The 18,103-nt window shown below is 42.8% G+C and overlaps 1 pseudogene; it reads left to right on the forward strand.

Annotated features, from left to right (window-relative positions):
- The first annotated feature begins 14,703 nt into the window (after nt 1-14,703).
- LOC140384796 (toll-interacting protein-like) overlaps nt 14,704-18,103 on the forward strand; it is a 74,409-nt pseudogene continuing 71,009 nt past the window's right edge.

Below are 18,103 nucleotides of genomic sequence, written 5' to 3' on the forward strand. Positions count from 1 at the left end.
CCTTTTGAAGTTCTACACTATCCTCCTCACAGGTCACAATGCTTCCAAGTTTTGTATCATCCTCAAATTTTGAAATTGAGCTCTGTATGCCAAGGCCTAGGTCACTGATATATATCAAGAAGAACATTAACACCCTTACAAACCTTATTCCAGGCAGAAAAACATCCATTAACCACGACTCTTTGTTTCCTGTCACTCGACCAATTTTGTATCCATATTTTCTTCCATAAACTACAACGTTGACCGCAAGTCTGTTGTGCGGCACTGTATCAAATGCCTTTTGGAAGTAGATTATTCACTTTGGGTGGGATTAAGCTTCAGGCTTCAGCCTCATTATAAACACTTCAATTACACAGTTTATTTGAGACACGTGGAAGTTATTAAGTGTCAGTATCGTTGCCCAATAACACCTTGGTTGAGCAAGTTTAACCAGAGTGCAATTATGTATGGCACAAGTAACTGTAGGGTAGGGCACTTCGAACAAAGTATAAAGCCCAGATGTTATGAAGTACGATGGAAACTCTTTTTTCTACCACATGAAAAAGTTGTCCGTCTAAAGCCCACTTTAGTGGATTGCATTCCGAAGAACATCCCTGTTTTGCATACCATCGCATTGCAAAAGATGTGCATGCCTTGTAGCTTTAAGGACTTGTCTGACTGAAAAGCTGACTTCATTTGTGCTGTAACAACAACATGGGCTGAAACATTACACATAAAAGTAATTCTCAACATGAAATGGAAGTTTTATTAAAATGATCATAATTTTTTATTTCTAAATCACAGGTATTAAAAAATAAATAAGAGTTAGAAGGACTTATTGCTTATTTAATTGGTAACTTAGAATTTTTACGATTAAGCACAGAAGGAGATTACTTCAGCCCATCACAGCACCAGTAACTTGGGAAACTGTATATGTGAATTTAAATGAAAGAAAATATAGATATATTCTAAGAGGTGATATGATTTTTCACTATTTATAAAGTGTTTTCATGTCACTCATAAGGAATAGTTCTCCCCTTTCAAACTCAGTGAGTAGTTATTGCTGAATATTTGAATGTGAAATGTTGTCCTTTGCATCAACATGTATGTTTTAGTGAAGCATGAAATATGCTTGCTTTGCAAAAACCTATTTTGTGAAGAGCATCTGTCTAATGTTTCATGCAAGATCCATATTTTGAAATGGTGCCTTTTTACAAAATGCATTGCGTATGAATTCTAATGTTGAAAAATCTTTGTGATCCCAGGCAAGAAATTCATCCAACACACCTTTCACAACAGAAAGGCTGAGGCCACACTCTGTCACACTCTACCACACTCTATCACATGCACATACCCAAATGAGCCTTTTTGTTTCAAATGCAGTGCAGCTTCCTCTGCTTACATATCTGCCGGATTCCTCGATGTCTTAACAGTGAAGCGACTCCATTAAAATCGATGGCCTGATACTTCACACAAAAGCCTCGATTCAACCAAGTCTGCCTTCCTCAAGCGATGATCAGTAATGCTAAAATTTGATGTAACCAGGGCTCCAATGTTCCATGTTGGTATTATAATAATAATAATAGCTTATTGTCACAAGTAGGCTTCAATGAAGTTACTGTGAAAAGCCCCTAGTCGCCACATTCCGGCGCCTGTTCGGGGAGGCTTGCACGGGAATTGAACCCGCGCTGTTGCCTTGTTCTGCATTACAAGCCAGCTATTTAGCCCACTGTGCTAAACCAGCCCCATCAGAGCTGTGCCCATCAGCAACTGCTCCCTCAGTATACCCTCACACTTATGCAGACCAGTAACCATGCTCTGTGCAGCATGGATGTCCATATAATCTGAAACACTGAATTAACCAGAGGCTTGCTAGGCTCATAGTTTTGAAAGTCTCTTGGATTTCTGCACTGGGGTGAAAAGATTTGCAAGAGGAAGTAATTAGGTTAGCACTTCTCCTTTCCATTCACCCTACTCTCGCTCCTACATCAGGCACTGTCTTCTTACTGTGTATATGTAAAGGGGGAGGAGGGACAGGGTAACAACTTTGAAGGTAATGTTATTAAATGATAGGTTTATAAACTAAGATTAGGATGTTGAATGACTTCCTCTTTCGTCAGTGATTGGCACCTGGCTATGTAAACAAAGATCTTTACAAACTATTTATTTTAGGAACTCAAAATGTATTCAATTGGAATTATTTATTTTGTCCAGGTTAATGTTGTGTTATGTCGGCATTGTAAATTTAAAGTCAGAAATGAAGCCAGAATGCAGCTTCAGGGAAAAAGTATGACAATATTTGTATTCATATCTTCTTCGAGAAGATGCATTTGAGCGTAACTCATTGGTAATCACATCTGTTTTACAAAGTACACAGATATTCAGCACTTCAGGAACTAAAGTAAATATTTAAAGCCACATTCTCCTGCTTTTTACTTTCTGAAATCACTGTCAACATTGGTGGAAAACAGAGGAATTAACAGACACAAAACAGAGCTGCAAAATGTTTGAACTTCTTGGCACAGCCGTTTAGTCTCATTTTAGCTAAGAAATTTCCAATGTGTGATCAGTATTCAGTTTATGGACAAGAATTCAAATTCTCTGCAGACTCTGACCCTAACATACAGCACTAAGGATTTACGAAAGGCAGACTGGAGTGTGAACACCACCACTAAGAACATAAATTTTGGCACCCTTAATTGCAGCTCCAGATACATTTCTCCCTTTCAACATCTCAAGCGTTGAGCCACCTAGCCTCTTAATGTCTGTTCTTATGGAAGCTCTTTTTCTTCGCCAGCTCCTATGGATCTTGACAAGGATAATTTGGGGAGTTTTTCTTCCACGCACATGAAGCAAAGCATGTGCTCAAAAGATAGGATTCCAAAGGAAGAAAATGAAGAAGGTTTTGACCAGGAACTTGTGGCAATGGCATTACTGGTGACCGCTGTTATTAAGTAAGACTGGATTAGGGCAGCACGGTGGCGCAGTGGATAGCACTGCTGTCTCACGGCGCCGAGGTCCAAGGTTCGATCCTGGTTCTGGGTCACTGTCCGTGTGGAGTTTGCACATTCTCCCCATGTTTGCGTGGGTTTCGCCCCCACAACCCAAAGATGTGCAGGCTAGGTGGATTGGCCACGCTAAATTGCCCCTTAATTGGAAAAAATGAATTGGGTACTCTAAATTTTAAAAAAAGTAAGACTGTTGTTCAGCCCAATCCTCCATTACTGCTCCAGAGCTAAAACTTGTTGAAGAACTTATTTTCATATGCCCCAGCCATGATAGTACCAATCCAAATAGTTTCGAGCTGGCGCTATCAATGCAGAAGCTCATCAACTGTATACATACTCATTTGTGGCATAAAAACGGCATAAATCGCTTGAGCCGGGCAGCACGGTGGTGCAGTGGTTAGCACCGATGTCCCAGGTTCGATCCCGGCCCTGGGTCACTGTCCATGTGGAGTTTACACATTATTCCCGTGTTTGCGTGGGTTTTGCCCCCACAACCTAAAGATGTGCAGGGTAGGTGGATTGGCCACACTAAATTGCCCCTTAATTGGGAAAAATGAATTGGGTACTCTAAATTTTTTTTTAAATCTCTTGAGCCATAACCTTCCTGGAGTGTCATTATTAGAATAGTAGGATGCACCATAGCTAATGGTACAAGTTGTCAGGAAATTTTGGACCAAGATGTTGAGCCAGTGACCCACTCCGACACTAATATCCTACTGCCTGATCAAAAGCTTAAACATTGCTTTCAGGGGATGGTTACCACCAGCTTTATTATGCAGAATCTAAGAATGTTTTTAGTACCATACTGCATCTGGATGGGGAAGGGCAAAATTAATCCAGATTTATTTAGGATTAATATGCTTATAATGCCACATTAATACCAATAAGATTTTGAAGACTTACTATAATATCACTGCCAGGTTAGGTTCATGGACTATTGCAAGTTATTAAAACATTAGATTTTATTTCTTTCTATGAGTATTAATAGACTTTGTTTTCTTTTTCTTTTTATCTGATGGTTTTTGAATCATTTGGCTTAAGAATAAATGGCCGAAACCATCTGGACTGCCAACACGATAATGTGGATTTAATTTGGATTAAAATATTTACAATGAAAAATAATTGATGTTAAAATTAATCCAGAGATATTCAAATTAATCTGGGGTGTGGAGGGGGCCATGGCACAGAAAAATAGATTAAAAGGAAAAGGCACATTCAGAAAAACAGATTTAAATCTTCTAGACAGCTTTATAAACACAAATTATTTTTTATTTTTCATTAATCAAAGAATGTTTTAAAAATTAAGTTCATGTTTGGTTCAAGATAAGACATGGCTTTAGCTTTTTTCAGATTAAAGTAAAGCTGTGATGTGTAGGGACATTAAGATGATCTAATATTAATATTATTTGCGAGAAATATGTAGAAATGGATTCTGCAAGAAAACATGGGCAGTCATAAATGATAAAAAAATACACAAGTAGTCTTATTTGCATTGTATTAGTGATGCAGAGATAAGTGCACATACATTGACTGTCCATCCCAATTATTGGGGAGGATTTTAGCTGTGCAGCAAGCAACAAAATCATAAGAGTATTCTGTATAAATTCATTTACAATTTTATTATTGACAGTGCACAGAAACACTCTGATTGCATTGTGCATGTTATTTACCATGCTTCAACCGCACACTAGGCAGGTGTTTCGGGAAAGTGGGATCGGTCCTTGGACTCTATATTGGTGGTATTCCTTTCTCAGGCTCCTTTTTGGGGCCTCCTCTTGCCGTTGGGTGTCCTTGAAGAATTGTGTCCCTCCAATCAGTAGGTTCCTTCAACTACGTCTCTTCTGAGCAAAGGTCTCCCAGGCATTGACGGTTTGGTCGTAGGCAACGCTGGCATTTCTTGAGGTAAGCTTTCGTGGTAATTTTTAAGCACTTCCTTTGTGCTCCTCTTATTCGGGAGCTTTCCTTGAGCAGGGTGAAGAAGATTTGCTTTGGCAGTCAGGACTCTTACATCTTCAGTACATGGTTGGCCCAGTGGAGTTGGTTTCAGATCATCATAGCCTTGATGCTGTTGCTCTTGCCTCCTTCAAGGAGGCTGATATTAGTACGTCTGTCCTCCCAACTGATATGGAAAATCCATCTCAGACAGCATTGAATGTCACTCTCCAGGGCCTTCAGGTGGTGTTTGTATATAGTCCAAGTTTCTGAGCCATATAGAAGAGTTGGGAGGACAACTGCCTTGTATACGAGGATCTTGATGTCAGCACGAGTGTCTGGGTCGTCAAAGACTCTTGTCCTTAGATGTCTGAAGGAGGCACTTGTGGCTTAGGTACAATGTTGGATCTCCAAATCGATGTCAGCCTTAGATGAGAATTCATTCCCCAGCTAGAGGAAATATTCACATTTGGTCAAGTTTCTCCATTGATCTTGATGGAGGAAGAGACCGGAACTTGCCCTGGCGTGCGTTGGTAAAGGACTTGGGTCTTCTTAAGGTTGAGGCTGAGACTGACACTTTGGTGTGCTTCCATGGCTTGGAGATTCCCATCTGAGAGAATTGAGATGGTGATGTCATCCGCATTCTGATGTTCCAAGAGCAATGACAGTGTTGATTTCTTCTTGGGTTTCAACCAGTTGAGGCTTAAATATTCTCCGTCCTTCCTGTAGATGATACCCACTCCATTGGGAAGCTTGTTCTTCACGGTGAAGGATGGTGGCGATAAAGATGGAGGAAAGGGTGGGGGCAATGACATATACCTGCTTGACTCCAGTCTTGACCTCAAAGATTTTTGTCTTATTTCTGTCGGTCAGACTGTTGCCAACACCTTGTTTGGAGGAGTCGAAGGATGTTGATGAATTTCTCTGGACAGCCAACCTTTGCAGGGTCTTCGATTGCAGTTCCCGATTGACTGAGTCAAAAACCTTGGTCATATCGATGAAGGCCATGTAGAGTGGTTGATGTTGCTCCTGGCATTTCAGTGAAATCATGCGATGATCTTCCCAGAGATGGAGAGTACGGAGATTCCTCGGTAGTTCCCACAGTCTGCTTTGTCTCATTTTTTGAAGATGGTGGCGATGACGGCATCTCTGAGGTCGGCAGGAATTTCCTCTCTATCGCAGATTTTCAGGGACAGCTGATGAAGATGTTGGGTGATCTCTTCTCATCCAAGTTTGAAAACCTCCACTGGAATCCCGTCCACTCCGGTGCCTTTCCCATGCTCCATGTGTTTAATGGCGGCTTTGACATCGTCCACACCTGATGGGAGTCCAAGATCATCTTTGATCGGAAGTTGGGGGATTTCTTCAAAAACATCCTCATCCATGATTGGATCCTGGTTTAGGATTCCTTTGAAGTGTTCTCCCCATCGAAGGCTAATGTTTTCTCTGTCTCTCAAGTGAGTTCTGTCCTTACTCCTCACCGGTTTGAGGCCTAGGGTGTTGGATCCATATATTGCCTTGGAGGCACTGAGGAAACCCCGGTTGTCATGCTTGTCGGTGAAGAGTTGCAGCTCCTTAGCTTTCTCAGTCCAGCATTGATTATTGGTTTCCTTAGTTCTTCTTTGTACCTTTCTCCACGCGCAGAGAGATTTCCTCTTCTTGCCTATGAGGTCTTGGATGGTGTGGTCACTCTCATGGAACCAGTCTTGGTGTTTCCTGGTCTTGCAGCCAATAGTTTCTTCACAGCTTGAGAGGACGTCTGTTTTCAACACTTTCCAGTTTCCATCCACTCCATGAGAATGAGCACTTCGGAGGTTTTGGGGAACACATTGTTGGAAGTTCACGAGCATGCTTGACTCTTGAAGCCACTCAACGCTGATTTTTTTTCTGAGCTGTTTCTTCATCTTCCGCTGCTTCTGATGGAGTTTGATGGACATAGAGGAGCAGATGAGCCAGTGATCTGTCCAGCAGCCATCTTCACTGGTCATTGCTTTGGTGATGAGGGCAACCTTTTGGTCTCAGGGTCGGACGATGACGAAGATGATCATGTGCCAGTGCTTGGATCGTGGATGTGTCCAGGAAGATCTGAACTTATCTTTTTGGCGGAACACTGTATTGGTGATGAAAAGTTGATGTTTCACACATTTGATGAGCAGGAGAACCCCGTTGGAGTTGCAATTTCCAACTTTTTCCTTTCCAATGGTTCATTTCCAGAGGTGGGAGTCTTTTCCTACCATAGCATTGAAACACCCAAGGAGAATGACTCTTATCTTCCTTAGGAATGTTGGAGAGTATGATGTCCAGGGCGGAGTAGAAACCTTCTTTGGACTCATCATTGGCATCGCGGTTGGGGCATAGGCACTCACGACTGTTGCCCGTGTTTCTTGACCAGTTGTTGACAGAGTATGATGAGGTGCTCATTGATGCCGACGGGGAGCTCCAGAATTTAGTTGACAAGTTTGTTCTTTTTTTTTATTGAAAATTTAGAGTACCCAATAATTTTTGTTTCCAATTAAGGGACAATTTAGCCTGGCTAATGCACCCAACCTACACATCTTCGGATTGTGGGGGTGAAACCCACACAAACATGGGGAGAATGCACAAACTCCACACAGACAGTGACAGGGCTGGAATCGAACCCGGGCCGTCAGTCCCGTAGGCAGCAGTGCTAACCACTGTGCCACCGTACCGCTCCAGTCAAGTTTCTTCACGATGGTGAAACCAATTTCATGCATCCTGGTCTGATCCTCAGGTTTTCTTCTCCGGAAGACGTTATAACCACCACCATCTTCCCTTAGCTGCCCTTCGGGTCTCTTGCAGGACAGTGACAGTCGAAGATGCAGCTCTAGGATTGGGCACATCAGCCATGCAGGGATCCACAGAGCCCATGACCAGTAACACAGAGGTCTTCAGGTGGACAATCATACACATTAGCGAGTGATCGCCGAAGACAAAGAAATTATTTTGTATTGCAAATTTGGGCCAATACTTACCCAGTCAATTATTTTAGTTTTATTCTGCCACTGCTTTCATAACTGTGAGTACTCTGTCATTGCCATGTGCTTTACAAGTAAAAACCTGGTCGCTACTGGTGTCATCAGAGACATTCCTTCTTGCAACAACTGGTAAATATGTCAATCTCTGCAATACTTCCCTAAAACCTGTTGCCTCCAATGAAATAGTTAGTTGATTACCCCTTGCCCCTTCTGACTGCCAGAGCTCCAGATGTAACTACCTTGCCCATATATACCTGTTAATGTAGATCAACCTGAAATGCCTAGTATTAGAGGGATCAAGGTTGAAAGGGTTAAATGTGTGGGACTGGAGAACTCGTGCTGCCCACAGGTTGATGCAAGGGAGAATTGCATGACTAAGAGACGAGCAGGAGAAAGCTCATGGCTTAGACTGAGTAATACCTGTCGTCATGTATAATCTGAACATCACTGTTCAGATGCACTGAACCAGTTATTGTTTAGACATGGCTATGTCTTTACAACCTTCCTTAGCTTGTCAAAATCGACATACATCAATATGCACCAACAATTGAAATCACTTGGTCTTGTTTTTACAACTCATCGTTCCAACTGTATCAATAGTTCCAAGAGTGATTGCACTACCTTTTCAGGGCCTAAGCCTTCGGGATTAGAAGTTTTGATTCTTGCTTTATTCTCAGTTAGTTGATCTCAGCCAGATCAGCATCTACATGCGACAATCAGAGACTGGGAAAGTGGAACAGGTTTCCCGTTCACAGTCATTACCCAATGTTATGTGCTAGAAGGTTCACTCATCTGTTGACAGGGATAGTGCCCTCTGTGCTCACAACTTCAAATAATGTTCAGGGTCATAGAAAATAATGGTCATCTTGTAGTATGTAACAGTGAACCTGTATCGCAGCAAGAGATCCAGACTCCAGGTGAAGGGAAAGTTAGCTGGAAGGTCCTTTCTCATTAAGCTGCCATTCACAATCATTACCCAGAGTTATGTGCTGAAAGGTTCACTCATCTGTTGACAGGGGTAGTGCCCTCTGTGCTCACAACTTGCAGATAATGTTTAGGGTCATAGAAAAATAATGATTATCTTGTAGTATACACCAGTGGACCTGCATCTCAGCAAGAGATCAAGACTCCAGGTGAAGAGAACGTTAGCTGGAAGGTCCTATCTCATTACAGTTGCCAGGAGGAAAGATGTTTAGAACAAATACTTTTGGTTAACAGAAGGTGAGGGTCCTTGTTGTACAAATATGATACACTATGAGGAAGAGTGATTTACAGGAATAAGTCTTGCATGTCATAGCCTAACTCACCCACAGTCGGACAATCTATCCTGTTAAACCAATGCTTCCCATCAGAGAGTGTACATATCAAAGAGCAATTTGGTTGCTTTTAGTTCACTTAGCAATCATTTAGATTTGGAATTGTTTTGCAGTGGTAAGCTGATACCTATCATCTTCTGCCAGGTGTTACAGTTATGAGGTTTATAAGATATCTGCGGTTATGTTTTGGGAATGTTTCTTAAATTTAAGGTAAAATAAAGGGGTCATGTGACTTGTTCTGAAGTAAAGTTTGTTTGCTAGAGATCAAAGGAATGCTTAGACTATTTTACTGGGGAGAAGGTGCAAACTATTTATGCTTGTAAATAATGGCAGCAGCTTGTACATTAACAGTGGAGATTGTAAAGTCACAAAATCCCTGAAAAGTGTTGAGAATGTTGGGTTGTAAACAGTTGCGCTTAAAACAGTCGATTGAGTTCCAAGATGAATGAGAACTGGGCTTGCAAGGACAACTAATTAGCAATTCTACCTAGTATTTCACATTGCCACAGAGAAGGATGTAAAGGAAGATATTGTGTAGATCGAGTTTCAAACTTTCCTAGAATATCACTGAATATCACAGACAGTGCTTTGATCCTGCCTAGATCTGGGAGAGAGCAGCTAGAGGCATAAATGTGTCTTTGGTTCATCATGCGGGCGGAAGTCCAGGCTTGGATTGAAAAGACCAAAATTGTGGCGATTTAAAATAAGGCTGGAAGAGTTGTCTAGCTTGGGCCAGAGAGAAGGTCTCCAGGAAAACAAACTTCACTGTGAAAGACAATTCTAAGATTGCAAGTTACCAGGATGAGAAAAGAAAAGAACATTAAAAAATTCTTAGGAGCTATGAATGACTTTTGGACTGATTCTGGAAAAATTGAATGTCTATGTTAAGGACAGTAACATATAGCTGCGAAAACTGGGGGTTTCTTTGGTTGGGCTAAAAATAAGACTGGAGAGTTTTCCATTCTGTGGTTTAGAGTATAACCTGGTTTCTATCCGTGAGTTGGGTGCACAGAGTCAGGAGGATTTCTGGCTCCGTGAGTCGAACCTTTGACAGTGGCTGTCTGAACTTCTGATTTTCAGTCCAAGGGGGCGGGTTAGATTTGAAGTCGGCAAAGACAACCCTAGAAGTAATGAGGAGGATGCCAGGTACAGAGTGGAGTGGGCGGAAAGTCTGCCTCAGGGCTCTGGCACTGTGTCCAAACGTTTTTTAAAATAATAAAACATAAAACATCCATCTAGCCCTCAACATGTGCAACCCCCTCCCCTACACTCTCCTAATACCCAACCATGTCAGCCTATGCCACATTATACCCGGTAACCACCCCATAGCCCCTCAACCCCTCCATGCCAATTTATGCCCCAGACTCACCCGCAAAGCCTTATGTAGCGCCAGGCTAACTTCATGCCAACTCATGTCAATCCATACCCCCTCACCCACCACCCTCTGTCCTTATGCCTACCATGATAACTGACCCACTGTCTACCGTGGGTGGAACTCAGGACCCATGTAGAGATAAAATAAAGTTCTAAGTGTCTATTGCAGACTTCACTGTAAAGAAAAAAAAAACTCATTCATTAAAAAAAACTACATTCACTTTCCTTCAACTACATATAACAAACATTTCATTCAGGTGCACTATCCCTTAAAACAATCAACACTGGACTTCATATTCACACGCCAAAGAGTCTATAACCAACTTGTAGCTGTCAATCAAACTGCAAAATGGTGGAGCCCTACAATGATAATGAATGGGTGTGAAATTGGTTATGCGGCACTAATCCAGTAATGGAAACCTTCAGGTTTATGTCACAGACAGAATGAAAAGCAAGCAACTATTTTTTTTAACACTCCAAATATTTTTAATCAAAATTTAAAGGTCTTTTGCATGCCTTGACAGATGCTTTTGGCAGTTCCTCTTTGACACTTTTGACGGCTTCGCTTGACAGGCACTTTTGACAGATTTGATGGTTGATTTTGACAGGTCGGTTGACCGTTCTAATGAGCTTGATGAGTTACTGAGTTTATGCACTTTTTATGCACAATCATGCCAAATTTTAGCACTTCCAAAGGGCACCTGAACTCTCCCAAAGGACAGCTGGCCTCTCCAGGGGGACGTTACCTCCAAAGAAGTGCACCTGACCTCCCCAAAAGAAGTCCCAGAACCACATCCAAAGTGGAACTTGGCTTTCCAAACAAATTCACAAAGTTCCGACCTGCTCTGAACAGGTCTATTTTTGGTTTTACACTCCTGGGCGACCAAACTCCCACCTGAGTGGAGACAATCGATGAGTCAAAAAGGCCAGCTACCTCCATAAACTGCACATGCACGCAACGCGAACTGACGAAACCCTGCCCTCCTGAGAATGGGCAGTGCTCTGTTTGGGGGTGGGGCTTTTGATTTTCACACACCTACCATTTTCACCATGATGGACAGGCTCTCTGTCATGGTGTAAATTCAAGCCTAAGTTGCCTACAGTGTTTAGTTAATAGGATTTTTACTGATTTGTTACTGTAAACATCAAGGCGCAATTCAGTGAACTCAAGTTGAAGTCCGCTGAACAACGCGTTTAGCGGTGTGTTTCTCAGCGTCAGCAGTAGCAAGAAACATCCCGCTATCCAACGGTACTTTGACGTTTATTTTGGACCTTGGGTGTTTCTCCCGCCGAGGCCACACTTGAGTCATTTCCTGCCGGCGGCCCAGCAGAAAAGGTTCCTTGCCGATCGGGGCGCCATTTTCTCTGGTTGCCCTGATTCCCCTCTCCTTTCAGGCCTGCCCCCCCCCCCCCCGCCCCCCCACCCGCAAAGCTTCTTTGACATCACCCCCCCATCCTTGGGTAGACCCCTGGGAACCTCCCTCACCCCCTCTACCTGGCAAGATCCCCCCCTGGGCCTGACCCAACAGTGCCAACCTGGCACCTGGGCACCCTGCCACTGCCAGGGTGGCACTGCCAGGGTGTCCAGGTGGCACTGCCAGGGTGCCAGTGGCAGTGCAAAGGTGCCCAGGTATCATGAGGAGTGGCATGGTGCCAACCTGCCCGGGGATCTCCAATGGTCTGGGAGACCCACCCCGCCCCCAAGGTGCCGTCACGACTGGTTCCCTTTTGTGTGGACTAGTACTAAGCGGACCCCTGCCGAGGTCTTCCCCGGTGAGTCCCAAGCGTCTGGTGAATCCGGCGGCCAGGTATTTAAGGGAGCCATAAGGCTCATTTAAATATTCAGAACTGGATCTCACCCAGCGCCAGTCACAATGGGGTTGCTGAATCACGTCCCTTAAACCTTGGCATACCATTCTTTCAAACTATTAACTCGAAGTTCGAACTTCTTTTTAAAAGCTATCAGTTTCTACATGGATTGTAACAAAAGAACTAAACCTCTGGATAACATTTGAGCAAGTAGTTTAATTGTGGCAGCCCTGCATATGCACTGATTTGAACTGAGTGAAACCTCTATAAGTCTGAAGGCTGGCACACAAACCACCCATTGTTCCTGTTACATTTAATTGATATATGTGAGGCAGTTGTATAATACCTGTGCAAGAGCTGATAACGCTTATGTTGAAGTTTTCCTTTAAATAAATAAAGCTTTAAATAAAGCTTTGTTACATTTAGCAATGCCTCAGCTACCTGCTATACAACATGTGCTTCCACGGCTGGGAAAACACAGCAGTCAATAACTGCCTCTGTTGAGCCAGTCAATAAACTGCCTTTCAAATTGTTAGTGACCACTGAACTGATTTCACAGTTACAATCAAAAGGTATTTAGGTTCTATCAGACTTGCATCACCTATGAGACAAGCAGTCTTTCGATAAAAAGGAATACCCCGAGGCCCAAGCTGCCCCAGTACTTCACAGGAGCAATCTGACAATGTCCACAAGCACTCTATTATCAGTCTGCTCCTCTGTGACCTTTAACCCTGACATTGACCTAAATGTGCCACTGATACGATGGTCAATGATTTGGTTGTAAGTGTAATTTGCCAATACACTACCTCTGGCTACCAGCCTCTCCAGTAAATCTACAATGTGTATGATAATGCTATAAGCCCACATAAAAACAATAGCTGCCAAGCAGCTGACTTATTTTGTTTGCCCAATAAGGATTAACCCTTTGGGGACTGATTTTCCGATACTGATTTGTGATGGAATTGATCAGGGGCGGCTTTTTAACTTGATAAATATCCTGTTTCCGAGGCATTGACAGGTAGTCAACCTGTTGTGCTTGGCTGGAGTACAGATGTCCTTTTACTGGTTGAAGTATGGAGGCGATACACACTGTATATAAACAACTTCGCCATTTGATGGAAAGTGAAATTAATGTGTTGCTCTAGTGATTCCAGAAATATTACTAATCTCTTAAAACAGTTTAATGTGACCTTTCAGTGAGGAAACGATCATTTGTACAAGGACGCAACAGTCAATAAAGTGAAACTGTGATTGTAGACTGAGGCATTTTCCTGTTCTCTATCTGAAAGATAGGAAAATAAAAATAAAAATCTTTGAGCAGGTAATAAATTTTGATGCCACTGTTTAAAGACAGTGTGCGAGATAGTCTTCAGTCAAAGAATAGATAAGTAGAATCAGGACTTAAATAATTAGTCCCAAGGGGTTATTTTAATGGTGAGAGAGAATCTATTTTATCAGTGAATCTTGTCCATGTTTTAAATAGTTTGCTACTTGTCACTCATTAAAATATCCCATCCATCCAATATTGATTAGGACCATGGTTACTGTAATTAGCTAAGTATTTTAAGGTATTTTTAGTTTTCTTTGTTTTTTAGCTTTTCGTTTTCCCCAGACTCATGGACCATGTGTTAAGCGTTTTCTGTTAGTTTCACAGCTGACTACTCCAGTGTCACTCAAGCCTGAAGGCAGATGAATTAAACAATGCTGACAGCTGGGTGTTTGTGTGGAAGGTGTCAATTACAGCCCAGTAAAATCAGAATCACAGAGAAATGAATGAATGGTTTGCAGATCAAAGATCTGAGGGGTTTAAACCTAGCTGACAGTTTTCTCTTTCCAGAAATCGACAGGTGCTGCTCCCTGTGCCTGAGCCAGCAGGTGTATCGCACAGGTGAGTTTTAAAGCAGTGATCTTTTTCACTGTCTCTGTTGGGACTGCTCGCTGGTTTCCAGACAGGGGTCTCTCTTCTGGGGGTCTCTGGTGAGCATCTCTTTAATTCGGGGGTGTCTGGTGCTGGTCTCTTTAATAGGGGGTCTCATGCTTGATTGATTGGAATGCACTCAGTACTTGGAATGCACTGACATCTCTTTGATGTGGTCAATGTTTACAAACATTGGGTTTCACCACTTAGGCCATTGAACCATGAAGGGAGTTGAATGAATCAAAGCTGCAGATGGTTTGGAAAAGTTGTCAATCACAGCACACTATAAGAATTCTATGATTGGCTTGCAGCTAATGGATCTGTGGGACGCGGACGCGAGTCACAGCTGCTCTCCTTCCAGGAAAGGTCACATGGAGCTGCAAGGTAAGTGTTATGGCTGCAAGCTGTCTCAATGCCCCTATCTGGACTGCCCTCTAGCTTCCAGACAGGGGTTTCTTTTCTGTGGGGAGAGGGGTTCTGTGTGGGGGTCACATTGGAAAGGGGTCCCTGCAATTGGGAGACCCCCCATAATGACCCCTGAAATAGGGAGACCCCCACAGGGACCCACTGCTTAAAGGGACTCCCCACAGAGTGCACTTGGGTTAGGGGCACCCCGGCAATCCGGGAGGTAAGAAGCTATGGAGTTGGGGTTCAGGGCTGATTTTCGGTGCAGGGGCTGTTTGGGCTGGGGGGGGGGGGGGAGGTTGGGGATCACTTTGGGGGCCTCAGAGTTTGGGTTGCCATTTTTAAATGGCATCCCGACCTCTCACTACACTGGGGAGTTCCGGCAAGCAGACATGTGCAGCCTCAGCCGCGCATTCCCCGTTCAGGTCCCTTATACAATGCGAGTCGCGTTGAATAGCCACGTGTTTCTCGGTACTTCGAGTGCCGGGAACCACCTGGCTAAACCCGCTCACTCGGGGACTTTGTTCCCTTTTGGGAGAATTGTGCCGACAGTCTCCAAAATGAAGAATCTTGCCCAATGTTTCGGGGAAACTTTAATCTAGGCAGCACAGTTTCAGAATGAGGAGCCTCCCATTTTAGACGGAGATGAGGAAAAATTTCTTCTCTCAGAGGACTGCTAATATTTTGAATCCTCTGTCCCAAAGAGCAGTGGAGGCTGTGTCTCTGAATGTATTCAATGCTCAGTTGGACAGATGTTTGATCTGCAAAAGAGTCAAGTGTTATGAGTGTCAGGCATCACAGTGGGGTTAAAAGCTACACTCAGATCAGCCATGAACCAGGGTTTTTGCCCTGCCCCCGCCCATGGTGGGCCCTGTGGTGGGTTTTCTGTTCCCACAGAAGTCAGTGGAAATTTGCAATGCTTACCTGCCACAGCAAGGGGGAATACGCTACAGCTGGGGTGGGGTCAGTCACATTTGGTGAGACCGGAAGATCCCATCAACGCGAAGGGCCTGAAAATCCCGGCCATCATCTTATTGAATGGTGAAGCAGGCTCGACTAGCCGAACTGGCTCAATTGTTCAGACTCAGCTGGACAGTCAGGAACCATGGATGTCCTGATGAAATGTGACTGTCTGACAATGGAGAGTTCCCTGCTCCTGGTTTAGTCCGGTCAGTTAGTTCAGTAGGCTGGAAAGGACCAGACAAACCAATGTTTTGAACCGAGCAGTAGGCAAGGCTGATTTGTATACCACTGAAGGAGTCCAGCTGTCCATTACCAGGGAACAGCAGCTAACAGGCAGATTGAAAGACTCAACTGAGAGCAAGCTGCCTGGGTCCTCACTCAGCTCCTAATCACCAGAACAGGCAGGCTCCCCTTATTCTCCATTTAAGAACATTACCCAAGATAATTTGGGCAAATGTTACATTATAGAAGGTACCTGCCCTTTGAAAGTTAAGAGTTTTCTCCGCTCAAAGGGTTTTCAGATGTATTGACTGAAACATGTCATCTCTGAGTGAGCTGTAGTTTGTTCAGAGTGCTGTCAACACCTAACCGCGAAAGACAGACAAACACGCACTTCAATGCTTCAGACATTATGATATCAATCAATAATTGTTGAAATTCTTTATATTCTATGCAAACCTTCAAAAATAAGAGTCTGTTCCTGCCCTCATCTTATCAACTAAAAGAGGGTATGCACAGTGGGAAGATCATTTGAGTTTCGGGTTATAGTATAATGAAAAATATCACTGAATGCACATTAGCATTTTGGGGAACTTTTCTCTGTATTTAAAGGTGCTGAGATCATTGTTGAACGGTAGCAACTCGAAAGCAGTCATATACAAATATTTTTTATTTAAAAATTGCTACAACTGAGAAACACAGCGTGTTATGGTGCATTAATAACGTCTACTGAACTTAAATGTCCATTGATCTTTCAAACCAGAACTGTCAAACCATTTACAGATAAAGACAGTCAGAAATTTACTGATGTACTAAATTGCGACAATTGTTAGGGCTGCTCTGTTAAGTACAATCGTTAGAAAAAGCATTGTCTGTTTTATAGTCCTTTATTGTAACACTGTGATGCATCACAACCTGCGATGTGACAAATAACATTTCGCGCTATCTCATTAATAGGAAATCTCTCAATAATCAGTAAGCTCCAGCTTTAATGTTTTTTTTACATATACAATGCAACTTTCATTATCTGCCATAAAAGCAATGACTGTCCTCAAGGGTCATGGAAACTGGCAGATAATCAAGAATCCCTAAATTTTGGTTTTACTCATGCCAATCAGCTGCACTGAAAATAAAGTAGGATACAAGTAATAAATGCATGGTTTTATTTAAAAGAAAATAACAAAAGAATCTGCACAATGAGGTCATATCCCATCTAATGCTCCGTCTTGTATACATTCCAGGGGTTAACTGGGACAGCAGAACTTTAATGTGCAGACAATAGAGGTTTCACTGGACTAAATTCTGAGGTAGAATTATCGAGAAGACCAAATCAAACAAAGATATTCATCAGAGGAAAACCAGTATCTCAGTCAGCTGGACAGTATAGAGATACAGTTAGGACACAGTTAAAATTAATGTCAAGAAGGATCTTCTCTTTTCAAAGCATTCATGCAGAGTCCACAAGTTGTGGGATTTTCAATGAAAATTCACATTTTTAACAGCAGCTGCTTTAATAATATTAAATGAAGGTCAAGAACATCAATGGCAAACCTAAATGTTGTGACAGCCATGGCTAAACTCAGTTTTATAAGCAGATTATAGTCCTGTAATGTATGGGAATTACTGTTTTACTTGGTTCTGTTCAGCCATTCAATATCTCCAAGCTGCTCTGAGGCTGCCACTGGCTACTGATTTCCTTCCTTCCATTACTTGTCATTCACACCACATTTCTGTTGGCAGAGGGCAACCTAATCGATACTAAATACTCTGTAAAGCCCCACAATCTCATGCACAGCTGCTCTACTTGTTATTGATCAGCCCATTGTCCCAACAGGTAGGGAAGCATTTGAGGCAATGAATCGAGATAACACCCGCTTTATTTATGGCTAATTTATTGCAGATGGTTTAGACGGCAAACTGCCCACAAGCATGCAGTCGATGTTTGCTCACACAAGTGCAGAGAGACTAACAGGGAGCAGGGGCAGGCTATCTGATTATATAGATTTACTCATCCTCGACATGCCAGTCAATCCACACGTGTTTGAGGTGGCGTCTTAACTTGCAACTACTTTAACATAATTCACTCTGAATAAGAAAGCAGCCGCACCTGTTGAGAGGCAAAGAAGACTTTTTTGGAGTGTGCAATGTTATTTCTTAAAGACTGTTTTACAGCGTGGTGGGTAC

The sequence above is a fragment of the Scyliorhinus torazame genome, chromosome 10, assembly GCF_047496885.1.
Source record: "Scyliorhinus torazame isolate Kashiwa2021f chromosome 10, sScyTor2.1, whole genome shotgun sequence".
Lineage (NCBI taxonomy): Eukaryota > Metazoa > Chordata > Chondrichthyes > Carcharhiniformes > Scyliorhinidae > Scyliorhinus > Scyliorhinus torazame.